Source organism: Bison bison, unplaced genomic scaffold, assembly GCF_000754665.1.
Source record: "Bison bison bison isolate TAMUID 2011002044 unplaced genomic scaffold, Bison_UMD1.0 scf7180017864484, whole genome shotgun sequence".
NCBI classification, from domain to species: Eukaryota; Metazoa; Chordata; class Mammalia; order Artiodactyla; family Bovidae; genus Bison; species Bison bison.
In genome coordinates, this window is record NW_011495044.1 from 1157502 (window position 1) to 1174233 (window position 16732).

Consider the following 16732-nt stretch of genomic DNA (forward strand, 5'->3'; position numbering starts at 1 on the left):
GAGATCCAACCAGTCCATTCTGAAGGAGATCAGCCCTGGGATTTCTTTGGAAGGAATGATGCTAAAGCTGAAACTCCAGTACTTTGGCCACCTCATGTCAAGAGTTGACTCATTGGAAAAGACTCTGATGCTGGGAGGGATTGGGGGCAGGAGGAGAAGGGGACGACAGAGGATGAGATGGCTGGATGGCATCACTGACTCAATGAATGTGAGTCTGGGTGAACTCCAGGACTTGGTGATGGACAGGGAGGCCTGGCGTGCTGCGATTCATGGGGTCGCAAAGAGTCGGACACGACTGAGTGACTGAACTGAACTGAACATCACAGGCAAAACTAAACAATATATGGTATATATATATGTGTGTGTGATAAAGCTATAAGGAAAAGCAACAAAAGTGATCAAGACCAATTTGGGGTGATGGTTATCTTTGGATTCAAGGAGGAGGATGCATTTGAATTTGGAGAGGAGCATATAAAAAGCTTCAGAGGTTTTGTTGTTGTTCTGTTTATTAACCTTACTTGAGGTTAATAAACAGATTTGTTAATAACAGGTTTGTTATTCTTAAAATTTTGCATATTATTATAATACTCTTTTGAATGTATTATATATTTCATAATTTAACAAAGATAATCATCTAACTGTAATAAAAGGCAGTTGAGAATAGCTTGTATTGGATATTTTGCATCCAATATCTCTTCAAATCTTGGCCAACTCCTAAGATGCACATACACGCAGTAAGACTCCAAGAAGCTTAGAAAAGAATAGCTGATAAAGTAAAAGTTTGAGCAGGGATTTCAACTAATGCATGCTGTTGAGAAGACAGAAGTTGGAGTTCAAATACTGCCAGGGTGAAAGGGCCTTCATAAAATTTAGGCTTTTAGTTGTGACCCCAGAAAAGCCATCGTTGGGTTAAGGTCCACACATTAAGAGGAAGTTCTATGACCTTGGAACAGGGCTCTGCTCCAAGGGTAATTCCAACCCTCAAAAGGATTGAGGTATTTGCCCAATACTCTACACTCCAGAGTATCCTTCTTATAGTTGGACTATAGAGAAAGCTGAGTGCCAAAGAATCAATGCTTTTGAACTGTGGAGCTGGAGAAGACTCTTGAGAGTACCTTGGACTGCAAGGAGATCCAACCAGTCAATCCTAAAGGAAAAAAACCTTGAATATTCATTGGAAGGACTGATGCTGAAGCTCAAACTTCAATACTTTGGCCACCTGATGCGAAGAACTGACTCATTGGAAAAGACCGTGATGCTTGAAAAGATTGAAGGCAGGAGGAGAAGGGGACGGCAGAGGATGAGATGGTTGGATGGCATCACTGACTTGATGGACATGAATTTGAGCAAGCTCTGGGAGGTGATGATGGACAAGGAAGCCTGGTGTGCTGCCGTCCATGGGATTGCAGAGTCAGACATGACTGAGTGACTGAACTGAACTGAACTAGCCTCCAGAAGAAACTTTAATTATCTTTGTAGAAAGACAACATCATCAAATCCTCAACAATTTTTCATACACAATGACAGGCATCAATAAAAATTATGAAGTATGATTGAAACAGAGCCAAATGCTTAAAAATCAAGATAAAAATAGATCCATACATGATTTAGATATTGGAGTTACCAGACAGGGGCCTGAAAATAGCTGTTATATATATAGTCAAGAACATACATAGTATATTTAACCAGAAACCTGAAATCTATACGAAACGGTTAAGTTAAATCCGAGAAATTCAATAGAAAGGTTTAAAAGGTAAATAGACACAGAGGATTTATAAACTGGAAGACAGTCTAGAAAAGACTACATAGATTGAAGCACTGAGAGATTTAAAAAAAGATTTTAAAAGACAGAAGAAAAGGATCTTTAAAAACCCATAAGAGACGTGGAGATACAGTGGAAAAGTTTAATATATGAATAGTAAGATTCCCAGGAGAGAGAAAATAAAACAGAAGCAAATGGGACAGGCATAAAAACACAAATTCAAGAGACTTTTTAAGATTCTATGAGCTAAATACACACAAAACCATGCTCAGGCACATTAGAGTCAAATTAATAAAAACCAAAGACAGAAAACATATTTAAAATGGCTAGGGAGAGGAAAACACATTACTTTCATAGAAGGAACATTATGACTTATAGCTGATTCTTCAACAGAAACAATGGAGGCCATAAGACAATGGAATGCCTGTCAATCTAGACTCTATACCCAGTGTAAATATCCTTCAAGAATGAAAATGAAGTTGTTTCCCAACAAACAAAAGCTGGGAGAATTTGTCACTATCAGAGCAACATTAAAAACTATTAAAGGGGGTTTCAAGCTGAAGTAAAATAATTCCAGTTGGAAGCACAGCATTGCAGGTTTATACCCAAGGAGTGGGAAGTTATGTTTTACCTGCCTGAAGGCAGAGTATTTATATAAATTATTCAGAATTCTTGTACAAGGGGGATTTCTGTCTTCTCCTTTATTTATTTATTCTATTATTTACCTATAGGCTCATGGGTATTTATTTTACACTTTGGGTTATACAGTAGTCTTTTACTTTATTTTCCTTTGCTCAAGTTGATCCAACTTTGGCCACGGGGAGCTTTTCATTTGATTCTTGCATCCTTTTGACATACCTTAATCTTTTTTTTTTTAAAGCGCTTCTTCACTTTATGGCACTACAAGATGATGTAGACTTATCTTGTATATTTTGTGTCCCAATTTTAGTTAGCCATTTCTCTAAGGGCCCCTGGTTTCTTTGAGAATGGCGTTAGAAACCAAGGTACAAGTGATAGCTGTGTTTGCCATTAATGAGGTGTCATAATGTCCAGGCCCTCTCAGCTGACAGAGTAATGAAGCAAATGTGCATATACTAGACTGTGCACACACATATGCAGGTATGTGTGTGTGGGCATAAATATTTATAAGTATATATTTCTACCTCTGTATCCATATTAAGCTAAATATGAGTTCATATAGATATAAGGACATATATTCAGTCTCTATGGTAACCACTAAAAGAACAAGAAAATGTAAAATTGATAAGGTAATGGAGGGGAAAAATGGGGAAAAAAATTAGTCCCAAAGATGGCAAGAAAGGAGAAATAAAGGAACAAAACTGTGATGAAACAAGTAGAAAACAAAGAACAAAACGGCAGATTTGAATGCAAAGAAAAAGAAACAGTAAGAGTGTCAGGGAAAAACTAGTAGGATGTTCACCTCTCCAGATCCACTGTGTACATTTTTCCACCCTGTGCTTTGCCTTGGGGCCGACCCACATGGACTACGTCAGTGAATTCTTCACCTTCTGACTTCTTGTTGGGTTCAGCCAATGCAGATACCCAGCAAGACATATCCCTTAGAAGTCCACTTGGACTGCTGTGTCCTGTGGTCAAAAGTCATTGCTTCTTTCCAACTGACCTGCTCTATCAGAATTTTCTTATGGATCTCAGAAACCACTCCCTCTCTTCATCCCTTCAGGCCTGGGGATATTAATTATTCTGCTCTTCTTAGTTCTGGATTAACACATTATCCCTTGTGGGTCCCCTTGCACTTACACTGCCCAAACCTTAATAAATTGTCCCTTTATAAAACCTTCCTTGAATTACTAATTTCAGTGAGCCATCTGTTTCCCATTCAGACTTGGGAATAATACAGTAATTGTAGAATCAGGAAACAGTCCCTCAAAATGAAACCCTGGAATTCAGTTGCTCAGATATTTAAGGATTACTATTATGACCTTGCTGGCAAAGACTTAGGAAATAAACAATCCATGGCATGTGGTGGCATCATCATTACTCAAGTTATCAATGGTGGCAGAATGAGACGACATGCAGATGGAGGACAAGGCATTAAGAGTTCAAGTGGCTCTAACACTTCATTACTATGGCAAGAACAGTGGTTATAAAATAGTGGAACCAACTGGATTCTTTTTACCACTCTGAAAAGTATATACAGGCAGAAAAAAAATAAAGCTACAGAAATACAATAAAAGAAACATATGGAAAACCAGAATACCTCCACGGCAGCAGTGAAGGAGTCTCTTGTTTCCAGTAACTGCAGAGGAAACATGGCTAAGAAAGAATCCTAGGGTATGACTGTAAAGGTCATAGATTTGCAGTGCCAATTAAATGCCAAGTCTCTTACATCTGGTCAAGGTTATTGGTGGAAAGAGTAAAACTCTGACACCTAGGAGGGAAAGCATGATGCCCAAAGGGCAGAAAATTCTGGCCCTTCATACTCCTTCAAATCTCTTCTGCTGGCTGAAAAAACTAGCCCTTCTTTCTATAAAAGCCTTACAATAATTGCATGCAGGACAATTGCTTCATAAGCTGAGGTCAATTTTCTTTAGGTCCCATCTCCTTATCTCTTATCACTTTCAGGCCCATGCGGAACCCAGATGGAGAGGTGTGTGCCTGTTCCAGAAGAAGATGGCCTATGTACTTAACAAGCTATAGAACCTTGCCAAGGTGTGGAATCAAGGGTCAAGCAAAAACGTGTGGTAATGGATTCTAAGGATGTTAGACAAGAGGTTCTCAAGGTGTAGTCCCTGTACCAACAGCACTGGCAACATCTTGAATGTGTTAGAAATGTCAATTCTTGGGCTTCATCTCAGATCTATAGTCATAAACTTTGGTTGTGGGGGGTAGGATCAGAAATCTATGTTTTAACAAGTTCTCAGGGGACTCTGATATACCCCCAAAGTTTGAGGACCACTGGTAGAACAGATCCATTACATTCCCATTTCCTAGCTCATCAGACATCCTCCTCTATGGCATTACTGCTCAAAGAAGTGGTATTGGATAAGAAATGCTGGTATCATCTAGGAGCTTGTTAGAAATTGCCGAAGTTTGGGCTCTACACAAGACACACAGAATCAGATTCTGCATTTAAAAAGCTCTCCAGGTGATCTGCATGCACATCGAAGTTTGAGAAGCCCTGTTCTATAGTAATGGTTCTCAAACTTTAGCATGTATCAGAATTATCATACTTTGAGGACAATGGTCCTGGATAAACCTGATCACTTCTCCCCAGCCACAGCCCTTGGGAAGGCCTGGAAGACACTCCCCTCATAAAGGCAGTGAGAAGTCTTTGAAGAGCTTGCAGTCACTGGACTGACATCTATAGACTGGAGATGAGGTTTAGGGATAATGCAAGGGAATCCTGTCCCTTGATCTCAGCAGTAATAATGGGATCCCAGAGTAGAAAGGTCAAGGTGGCCACGCTTACCTGTCAGAGACCAGTTAAGCCCACAATAAGTCACAGATATATAATGGCAATAGGAGTGCTTTGATCTCTAGATAACTGTGGCAAAAATTTTTAGAAATGAAATAGTTGGGTAGCCTGTGAAGGTACTGCTTGACAAACACAGGTGAAAAATTCTAGATTTCTGCACAGAAACTGAGGGGAGGGTATTCCTGGCTTTTTACTCCATTGCTAGGCCCCTGGTAGCTTAGCTGGTAAAGAATCCGCCTGCAATGCAGGAGACCCTGGTTTGATTTGTGGGTTGGGAAGATCCCCTGAAGAATGGATAGGCTACCCACTCCAGTATTCTTGGGCTTCTCTGGTGGCTCAAACAGTAAAGAATCCACCTGCAATGTGAGAGGACCTGGGTTCAATCTCTGGGTTGGGAAGATCCCCTGGAGAAGGGAAAGGCTACCCACTTCGGTATTCTGGCCTGGAGAATTCCACGGACAAAGGAGCCTTGCAGGCTACAGTCCATGAGGTCTCAAAGAGTTGGACATGTCTGAGCGACTTTCACTTTGAGTTTAGACCTAATTAAGACAGTTCACCGGAGAAGGCAACGGCACCCCACTCCAGTACTCTTGCCTGGAAAATCCCATGGACGGAGGAGCCTGGTGGGCTGCAGTCCATGGGGTCCCTAAGAGTCAGACACGACTGAGCGACTTCACTTTCACTTTTCACTTTCATGCATTGGAGAAGGAAATGGCAACCTACTCCAGTGTTCTTGCCTGGAGAATCCCAGGGACGGGGGAGCCTGGTGGGCTGCCGTCTATGGGGTCGCACAGAGTCGGACACGACTGAAGTGACTTAGCAGCAGCAGCAGCAGCAGCAAGGCAGTTCACAGACTCAGAGACCCTCAGCTGAGGAAGAACCCTGCAATGCGGCTGCAGATAGGTACTGTGTGCTGTCCCTGAATGTTGTTGTTTAGTCGTTATGTCTGACTCTTTTGCAACCCTGTGGTCTGTAGCCCACCAGGCTCCTCTATCCCTGGGATTTCCCAGGTAAGAACACTTAAGTGGGTTGCCATTTCCTCCTCCTGGGGATCTTCCCAACCCAGGGATTGAACCTGTGTTTCTGCTGTCTCCTGCATTGGCACCGGGGAAGCCCACTGTATCCAGATGACCTGCTATCATTAACCAAGGTAACTGTGCACTAGTGAAAGGCACATACTAGATCTTCCAGAGGTTAATAGACATTGGCTCTGAATTCACGCTGATCCCCAGAGCCCTGAAGTGCCACCGTGATCCACTAGTGAGACTGAGAACTAATGAGAAGCAGATGGTGTATGGAGTCCTAGCCCAAGTCTAAGACAGTGTCCTTGGGGTCATGGACGCACTGTGTTTCCCCCACCCCAGCTCCCAGAATAGATGGTGAAAAGAAAGATGTTAATAACAGGTAGAATTCTTATATTAGTCTTTTCACCCATGAAATGAAGGCTATTATGATGAAAAGGGCAAAGTGTAAGCTCTTAAAATGATCCCCCTCCATTTACATGCCCACCGCACCAAGAAAGTCAGTCAGAAGCAGCACTTTCACCCTGGGGAAATTACAGAGATTAGTGCTACCATTAAACTTAAGATGTGCAAGGCTAGTGGTTCCCAGCACATCCCCATTTAACTCACTTAACTGGCTAGTGCGTGAACCAGGTGGGGCACACAGAAAGAGAATAAATCTGCAAACTTAGATAGTGATGCCAATCATGACTAGAGCACCAAAGAGGAAATCTTTGCTGTTTGCTGGCAATTCAATACAGCCCATGGCACCTGGCTTTCAGCTTCACCATTTTCCATTTCACCTGGAAAATATTTTCTTTCCAGGAAAAGCTGAAGCAATTTGAATTTATACAGCAGGGAAAATAGTATAACTTTACCATCTTTACCATGACAATGTCATGTCTCGTCCTCCCTGCCATAATATTATGTGATGGAAAATTAAGCATTTCTGTCTCTGACAGGACATTCCCATTGATGGTATTATGATCAACTGATCTGTGAGTAGGAAGTATCTCACACTCTAGAGGCCTTTGTAAGTTAAATGCGTCCCTGAGGCAACCTGACCCACCATACAGGGGAAGTATCTAGGGGTTCTGTGGTCTGGAGCATCCTTCTGAAGGAAGAGACAAGTTGCTGTCTCTTGAATTTCACACCACAAAGCAAGAGACACACTGAGGTTGGAGGGAGGCCACTGTGGACCCCTCCATCTTGGAGGGAGCAGAGGTTGGTTCTCAGGGAGTAAATACATATTCCGATTGTCTTCTCTGCCTGAAGTTCTTCTTCCAAGATCATTTGTAGAGTTACAGAATGCCTTATCCTTAACTATGCTACCAAATGCTATACCATCACCTCTGACAAGGGGACATGATTTACAGCATAAGAAGTGTGAAGTCCTCAAAGCCACCCACATTCCTTCTCCATCTCCAAAGCCACCGCTGGACAATTTCTCATGCACTAACTCCAAATCTCTTTCAGCAGGAAGAGCTCTGGCCCTTTTAAGGGCTCACCTAATTAGGTCAGTCTCATCCAGCTTCATCTCGCTTTCATACCTGATTGGGACCTTAATTGCATCTGCAAAATCCTTTCATAGCAATTATCTAGACTAGCGTTGGACTGAGTGACTGGGAGACGGGGCGTGTACACCAAGAGCAGGAATTTGGAGAGACTGTCTCTGGATTCTGCCTACCATCCCTCTCCTCACTTTAACCTGATTCCTTATTTGAAGAATGCCAGTGGCAGTAAAGCCACGGTGTCGGGGGTATTATGCAGATTGAGAGCACCTCTTGATGAAATGGTAGTCAGTGCATCTTGTTGACGAGAACACGAATGTTTTACCCAGATGAAGAATGAAAGTGCACACCGAGGAAAGAAAGAGGAGAACTCTGATGGATATTTTCTGTGTGTCTCTCATTGTATTCTACTCCTTGCTCTCTGTCCGAATAGATGGACCAGTGTTGGCTCCATCAACAGGTTCCCTTTCCCTCGGGCTTTGACTGGTTTATCTAGTGGGAGGCCCATCAGGAGACTAGAGGGGAGAAGAGTCAGGTAGGGTATTTATTTCTCAGGCTTCCTCCATACAGGCTGCCTTAAGCTGCCTGTGTCCTGCAAGTGAGGGCTTCTGCTCCTTGCTATAGAACCCTTTCCTCCTGGATTTCAGTCCCCTTGCCTGCACCCCCTTCACCCTTTCAAGCTTGGGAGGAGGAGCAGCTCTGCTGTGACAGCCCTAGGGTGCTTCACTATCTCATGGATCCCCCCCATGCCCTGCCCACGCCTTCATAAGTAGTCCCTTTATTCAATCTTCCGAATTATCCTAATTTGAATGTGCCATCTGTTTTCTGTTTGGACTCTGACTGATACAAGAACCTATTAGGAGATAGGCACTGGAGTGTGGCAGATGGAGATACAAATATTACCTTTATTACCACTACAACTGACACTGGACAATATGGCTCAGGTCTGCTAGGCAAGCAGGTGGCTGAGACTTCACCCCGAGGTCAGCCGCATGAGGGCTCAGCCCTGTAAACCTTACAGTGGGGGGAGTGGACCAGAAAGGTACTTTTTCACACAGAGAGGGGAGGATGGAACTCAGCTGAGCATTTAGGCTCCTCTCCGCCAAAAGAGTCACTCTGCTTCCCTGGGGAAGACCGGGAAGGCCGGGCAGGTGCCCAGAGCCTTCTATACTGGGCAAACCTCCTTCATATTGGGAACACGAAGCCTGGGGAAAAGGCAGCACTGCCCCAACAGTCTGGACAGAAAATACTAAAGACAAAGATAAGTAAAACAGCCAAAGACTTAACATCCAGAATTTCCATAAAGAACATCTATAAACTAATTAAGAATCCTACTGAAAAGCGGACAAAGGCTGCAAATAAGCAATTCACAGAAAAGGGAATGTTCATGGCAAATAAACATCTGAAAATATGTTCAACTTCAGTAATAAGGAAGGACTTGGTTTTTTAAAATGTTTTTTCCTGCGTCAGATTGGCAAAAATCCAGCGTTGATGAAGATGTGGGGAAACAGGCACTCAGGGGCTGTCAGAACAAATGTAAACTGATCAAGTGTTCTGAAGGGTGCTTTGGCAGTGAATGAGAACTTTAAATGCGCTCATCCTTTGACCAAGCAAGTCTACTTTCAGAGACATATACTGGAACAATATTCATATTTGTACCTACATACAAAAAGGCGTCCACAAAGATGTCGTATTATTGTTGTAATAGTGATCGCTTGGAAGCAATCTTTTTGTCCATCAATAGGGGAAGGATAAAAACTTTGTATTCTGGAATAAAATGCAGTTATTCACACTCGCACCCTTTGAGTCATACGCACACTGGTTATATTTAACAAAGTTTAAAGATTGCATGTGGATGGGTGTGTAACGAGCTAACACTCCATTAACAATACTGCCGAGAACAACATGCATATGTAGGGGAGGGGCACAGAAGCGTTTCTGGACACGATCCAGCCACTCAGTAATAGCATTTAGAAACTAAAGATAAAGGCCCAGTTATAGGAGCCTCCTTTTAAAGATAAGGGTGTATAACATGGAACAGCAAATATTATTATATTCTTCCAAGAATATAAGGATTGTTCATGCAAGTACAAATTTTGTAGAGTGATTCAATGCTGTTTCACATAATGATATTATTATTCAATGTACTGTGTGAGTGAGATGACTCTGTTTAAATGTGCTGAAATTTTAGTTGTACAGTCCTAATGTAGATGTACCATGGGTACTCCTCTAGGACATACTTGGATACAACAGAAACCTATGAAAGAAAAACTTTACCAAAGATTTAGTTTCCTTTTTGACACAGTTACAAGCGATCATGAATCCATGTGATACGGACTATTACTGGTAAAATTGAGTAAAGTAGAAAGTTAAATTCCGAAGCCTTGGAAATGCAAACTCAATGGCTCAGACAAATAATAATAATAGAGTGACACTAGATTCTTAAATGCAGGCAGCTGTAACTGAACACATGGCTGGATGTGAAAATACCTAACATGATATATGGAGCCTGATTTGAACATGCCATATAAAAATGATAAAAAAGACTGGGAGCTCAAATAAGAAAGTTAAAATAGAAAGGAAGATGCTCTTGTATTAAAGCAAGGTAAGAAAGAGCTTAATGAAGATTGGGTGAAATAAAAATCATGAGCATAAATTCATTACTTTGAAAGATAAAGATTCTCTCATAGACACTGAGATCCCTAAGTTGCTGTGAGTCATTTAGCTTACTGCTACCAGCTATATGAAATTATATAAATTCATAAAATTATGCAAATACATAGCCCAAGTGCCCATGGTCCAAGTCTTTAAATTTTTTTTTACCAAAAGAACCAAGTGTTTTTTGAAATGTGCACAATTCTTGGTTTGGTGATGGGAAAAGCAAGTTAGTTCTGAGACATCTCTTTCTGGGGAAGAGTTAAGATGAAGCAAGAAGACTATCCTGATTGATTCCCTTACAGAAGTGAACACAATGCCTCTCTCAGTTTTTCTTGCCACGTTTCTCTGTTGTTGCTTACTTGCTAAGTTGTGAGCCCTCTTTTGTGACCCTATGAGCTGGAGCCCACCAGGCTCCTCGTTCATGGGATTTCCCAAGCAAGAATACTGGAGTGGGTTGCCATTTACTTTTCCAGGGGATCTTCCTGACTTAGTGATTGAATATGTATCTCCAGCATGGTAGGTGGAGTCTTCACCACTGAGCCACCTGGGAAGCGCTCTGTACATCAACTTTATTCTCTCTGGCCAAGTGTCATCCTGCTTATTTTATTTATATGCAGAGTACATCATGTGAAATGCCGGACTGGATAAATCACAAGCTGGAATCAAGATTGCTGGGAGAGATATCAACAACCTCAGATATGCAGATGATACCACTCTAATGGTAGAGAGTGAAGAGGAACTGAAGAGCCTCTTGCTGAGGATGAAAAAGGAGAGTGAAAAAGCTGGCTTAAAACTCAACATCCAAAAAACCAAGATTATGGCATCCAGTCCCATCACTTCATGGCAAATAGAAGGGGAAAAAGTGAAATCAGTGACAGATTTTCTTTTCTTGGGCTCCAAAATCACTGCAGACTGTGACTGCAGCTATGAAATTAAAAGATGCTTGTTCCCTGGAAGGAAAGCTATGACAAACCTAGACAGTGTGTTAAAAACCAGTGACATCACTTTGCCAACCAAGGTCCATCTAGTCAAAGCTATGGTTTTTCCAGTAGTCATGTATGGGTGTAAGAGTTGGGCCATAAAGAAGACTGAATGCCAACGAATTGAGGCTTTTGAACTGTGCTGTTGGAGAAGACTGTTGAGAGTTCCTTGGACTGCAAGTAGATCAAACCAGTCACTCCTAAAGGAAATCAACCCTGAATGTTCAAAGGACTGATGCTGAAGCTAAAGCCCCAATACTTTAGCCACCTGATGTGAAGAGTGGACTCATTCTAAAAGACCCTGATCTGGGAAAGATTGCAGGCAGGAGGAGAAGGGGACAACAGAGGATGAGATGGTTGGATGGCATCACTGACTCAATGGCCATGAGTTTGAGCAAACTCTGGGAGATGGTAAAGGGACAGGGAAGCCTGGTATGCTGCAGTCCGTGGGGTCGCAAAGGGTCAGACAGGACCTAGCAACTGAACAAAGTGTCCTGATGAGGTATGGTTCAACTAAGGAGAAAAGAGGGAACAGGCATTGGGTAGGCAACCAACAATGTCTATAACAGGTACTCTGGTTGGTCTAGCTTGGGTCAGGCGTCCACTCACTGACCAGTCACTGTGGCTGGGTCGAGAGAGGAACTTGTAAGAAGATGGTAGAACCTATTCACACTTAAGATGAAGAAGTGTTGAAAGTGATATAATTCTCCCAAACAAGAGAAGAAAGAGAACCTCTATTAGATATTGATTGCTGCTAACAAATTACCCCAAACTCAGGGACTTAAACGACAAATGTTTACTACCAAAGAGGTTCTGTAGCCAGGAATCTGGGTGTGGCTTAGTTGGATCTCTCTGACTCAAATCTGGTCTGTCATGAGGCAGTCAAGGTGTTGGTCAGAATACAGTTATCTTAAGGCTCAGTGGGAGTGGACCTGCTTCCAACCTCATTCACAGGTTGCCAGCCAGAGGCATTGGCTCCTAGTTGCTAAGTTGTGGCCAGTTCTTAGTCACTTGGAAAGAATCTTAGACATAGATCTTTCCATAGGACAGCTCACAATACGGCATCTGGTTTTCTTCAGAGCAAGTGAGTGAAAGAGGATACCCAAGACATAAGCTAAAGCCTTTTTGTAACCTAATCTCCGAGGTGACATTGTACTATTTTTGCTGTATTCTATTTGTTTGAAGTGAATTGCAAGGACCAGCCCATATTCAAGGGGAGGGGACATGACGACCAGGAGGTGGAGATCACCAGGGATCACTTTACAGGCTGCCTCCCACAGGTTCTGGGCACGTAGTACAGAAAAGGACCACTTGCCTGAGCAGAGACATGCTGAATCTAAAAAGTAGCAATTATAGTCTAACACAAACAAGCTGAGTCTGTAGAAAAACCCTGAGATTCTCATGATAGTGAAATGAAGATATGAATATAAAATGTGCCAACAAGTGGTAATAAAGCATATCAAAAGTTTTAAAATGCTATCATTTTAAATATAAAACAGATACAAAATATTTATAAAATATATGTAAGATACAGAGAATGTGATAAAGAAAGGTATGTGATCACAACACACCAGAAAAAGGGGACGACCCTTAATCTTGAAGTTTCCAACACCACCCCCTACTCTCCCCCTCCAGAAGTCACCATCATCTTTGATTTTGTGGTCATGATCACTTGCTTTTCTTTATAGTTTTACCACAGATGTTTGTATCCCTACACAAGGTGTTGCTTGGTTTTCCCTGCTTTCAACTTCATGTTAGTGGAATCACACTGTATATATTTCTCTGTGATTTGCTTCTTTCACTCACAATTATGTTTCTGAGATTTATCCATTTGATGTGTTCATACTGATGTTTTCAATTTGATCCAAAGTCACTAAGTCTTCATGCATTACTCTAATCCAAGAGCAACTCAATTTTATCATTTAAGTCACCTGTTTTCCCTTCACTTTTATAAACAACACTGCAGGGTCATACTACATCTCATCTATATATGTATCAATGGACATTTGAGTTAGTTCCTTATTTTTGCTGTGTAAATAGTGCTGTTATGAACATTACTGAATTATTCTGGGTACTCTTCTCCACAAAGTTCTCCAGGGGATAAACCTGGGCATGGAACTGCTGGATCAAAGGTATATGAATGTTCAGCTTTAAGAGATAATGCCAAATTAATTTCCAAAGTGGTTGTAGTAATTCATACTCCTATCAGCAGTGATTAAATGTTCCAGTTGTTTCAAATCCCTTCCAATACTTGCTACTGTCTACCTTTTAAGGTGGGTTTTTTTTTTTCCCCAAATCTGGAAAGTATAAAATGAAATTTCATTAAGGCTTTGGTTTGCATTTCACATATGAGCTGTAATATTTTTTATGACCTTGGCAAGTGCAATCAGTGATCAAATGAGACTCTGAACTCTAAGTGCAAGTTTCAGCCATTATCCACATACTTATTTACAAGCTCTTGTTCTCTTAACTGATCATCATACCTGTACACATTCTGTGATTAAAGTTAAATGCAAGGCCTCCCTGGTGGGCCTGTGGTTAAAAGTCTACCTTGCAACGCAGGGAAAACCGATTCAATCACTGCTCTGGGAAGATCCCACATGCCATAGCTTGCTAAGCCGGGGAGCTGCTGCTACTGAGCTCACGCTCCGCTTGCTACGGAAGCCCAAGTGCCCTAGAGCTGGTGTTGGACAGCAAAAAGCCACTGAAATGAGAAGTCCATGTGTAGCTATGAAGACTCAGTGCAGCCAAAAATAACTAAATACATTGAAAAGAAAAGTTAAATGCAAAGAATCAAGATTTGTAATAATAACTTAGTGTAATGCTTATTTTGCAAAGTGGGATAAGGTAATGGCAAATGATGACTAAAGAAAATAATTTTCCTGGACATTATTCTCCTCTTGTATATGCTTTGATACATTATGTGAAGGTGGATATAAGGAGAAAAGTGAGCCACGAACATCTAGTTTATACATTATCTCTGCTGCCCTAAAAATGGTACACAAGCAAAAAACAAGTAGACCATTGGAGCCTGGACAAATCTTTTTCCTGGTGAAGACCCAAGAAGATGGTGGTGTTTTTAAAGTCTTATATAGAATTTGCATACTCAGAGATTTATAGTGAAGCAATACTTTGGCCACATCACGCGAAGAGTTGACTCATTGGAAAAGACACTGATGCTGGGAGGGATTGGGGGCAGGAGGAGAAGGGGACAACAGAGGATGAGATGGCTGGATGGCATCACCAACTCGATGGACATGAGTTTGGGTGAACTCCAGGAGTTGGTATGGACAGGGAGGCCTGGCGTGCTGCGATTCATGGGGTCGCAAAGAGTCAGACACGACTGAGTGACTGAACTGAACTGAACTGTTGATAAGGAATTACTTACCTTAGATGTTACTCCACATTGTCAACAGTGGATCATAAACATGCTGAACTTGAGACTGATTAAAATGTTAAACTTAGTGAGGCCATATCCTGATTGGACAGTGCCCAAGAAACATGAAAGGCTTCCCTGATAGCTCAGCTGGTAAAGAATCCGCCTGCAGACCTGGGTTTGATCCCTGGGTTGGGAAGAGCCCCTGGAGAAGGGAAAGGCTACCCACTCCAGTATTCTGGCCTGGAGAATTCCACGGACTGTATAGTGAATGGGGTCGCAAGGAGTCGAACATGATTGAGTGACTTTCATTTTCACTTTCTTCCAAGAAACATGTTCCTGGAGGAGTCAGAGTTCCAAGCATAATGCAGAGGGGCAAGAAATAAAGTGATTTGGTTTCAGGTGAGCTGACATCCGTCTGTTCGTGGCGGCAGTGCTGAAGAAATAGTACCTGACAGGAACTTGGATTAATTTTAACTCTCAGCCTGGACCCGGGGTGGCTGGGTGAGCCTGACTTGAGTTGCAAGTGAGCAGTGACAGAAGATAGTGGACACTGGGTTCTCCTGATGTTGCACTTCAAGCTGCCTTTTGTCAAAGTTAGCACAGGAAGCAGATCAAGATGACTTCTGTGCATGTGTCATCTGAGCGTAAAATTACATTTTTGAGAAGCCATTCCCAGGTGGTGCTAGTGGTAAAAATCCGGCCTGCCAATGCAGATAGACTTGGGACGGGTTTGATCCTTGGGTCGGGAAGATTCCCTGGAGGAGGGAACGGTAACCCACTCCAGGTTTCTCCCCTGGATAATCCCATGGAGATGGACAGAGGAGCCTGGCAGGCTGCAGTCCATAGGGTCGCACAGAGTTGGACACGACAGAAGCAACTTAGCGCCTGCAGCAAATTAGCACAGTCATAAAAAACTTAAGCATGGCCCTACTTTTTCACCATGTAATCCCAACCTGGAATCTGCCTATTCAATTGGGTTAGTGGGGCTGAAATAAATTTATTCGGATGATCTGAAGAAACACCAGGAGACTACAGACACAGAAACCAGGGAAAGTCTAAATATCCTGGCCTGGGGAAGCGTAGACCTGGGAGCTGCCGTGGGTTTGGTCAGTCCTGGGAACTCTAAAGCAGCGGTATCTCAATGTGCTACGCCTACTCGTAGTGTTCGGTTATTCTCCATCTCTGTTCTAATTTTCTTCACCACCTGACTCCAGTTTATTTAGTTTCTACAGCCAAAACCATCTGCCAAACCCACCGCTTACTTGGCTCTCAGGATTTCCTTGTTTGAACTCTCCAAGAGGGAATCTAATTGGCCAGATTAGCTTTACAAACTGGACAAGGGTCTCGGGGCCGATCGGCTGCGCTTGGATCAGATGTCTTTCCGTGGCCCAATCAGCTGGGCCTGAGAGGGGACAGCCCGCCCACAGCCGCTCGGTGCGGAGTCCAGGGGGTAGGGGCAGTTTTCCTTACAAGGGACTTTGAACTTTGTACCTACAAGAGGAACCTGAGAAAACGATTCAGAGATGGAACCAAAAGGTGCATTAAAGAGCTTTCATAGCACATGCGCGCACGCGCGCGCGCGCGCACACACACACACACACACACACACACACACTTTGAAACCCCGGTAACATGATCAGTTCTAGGCTGTTCAGGTGTGGAACGATCAGCTAATTCAAGGTTTTCTCGGGGAAAACGAAATAATATGCTATAAGACCTCATATACACTGTGATCAGGGTTTTCTAAGACAAGACTGCACATGTTGAGTTTTTGCCCTGTACAGGAAAGTTAACGGCTGCGTGGTGCGGCACATGGCTTTCAAAAGTTCTTTAATGAACAAGATACTCTGGTTATGATGAAGGTAAACACCAAGCATTTGTTAGCATCCACGTTCCTTCACCCTAACTGGGCCCGCGCCCCCTCCCCATGCCTTCCTCTCGCGTCCGGAAAAGTGCACTTTCCTGGCAGGTGCTCGGCCCTTAC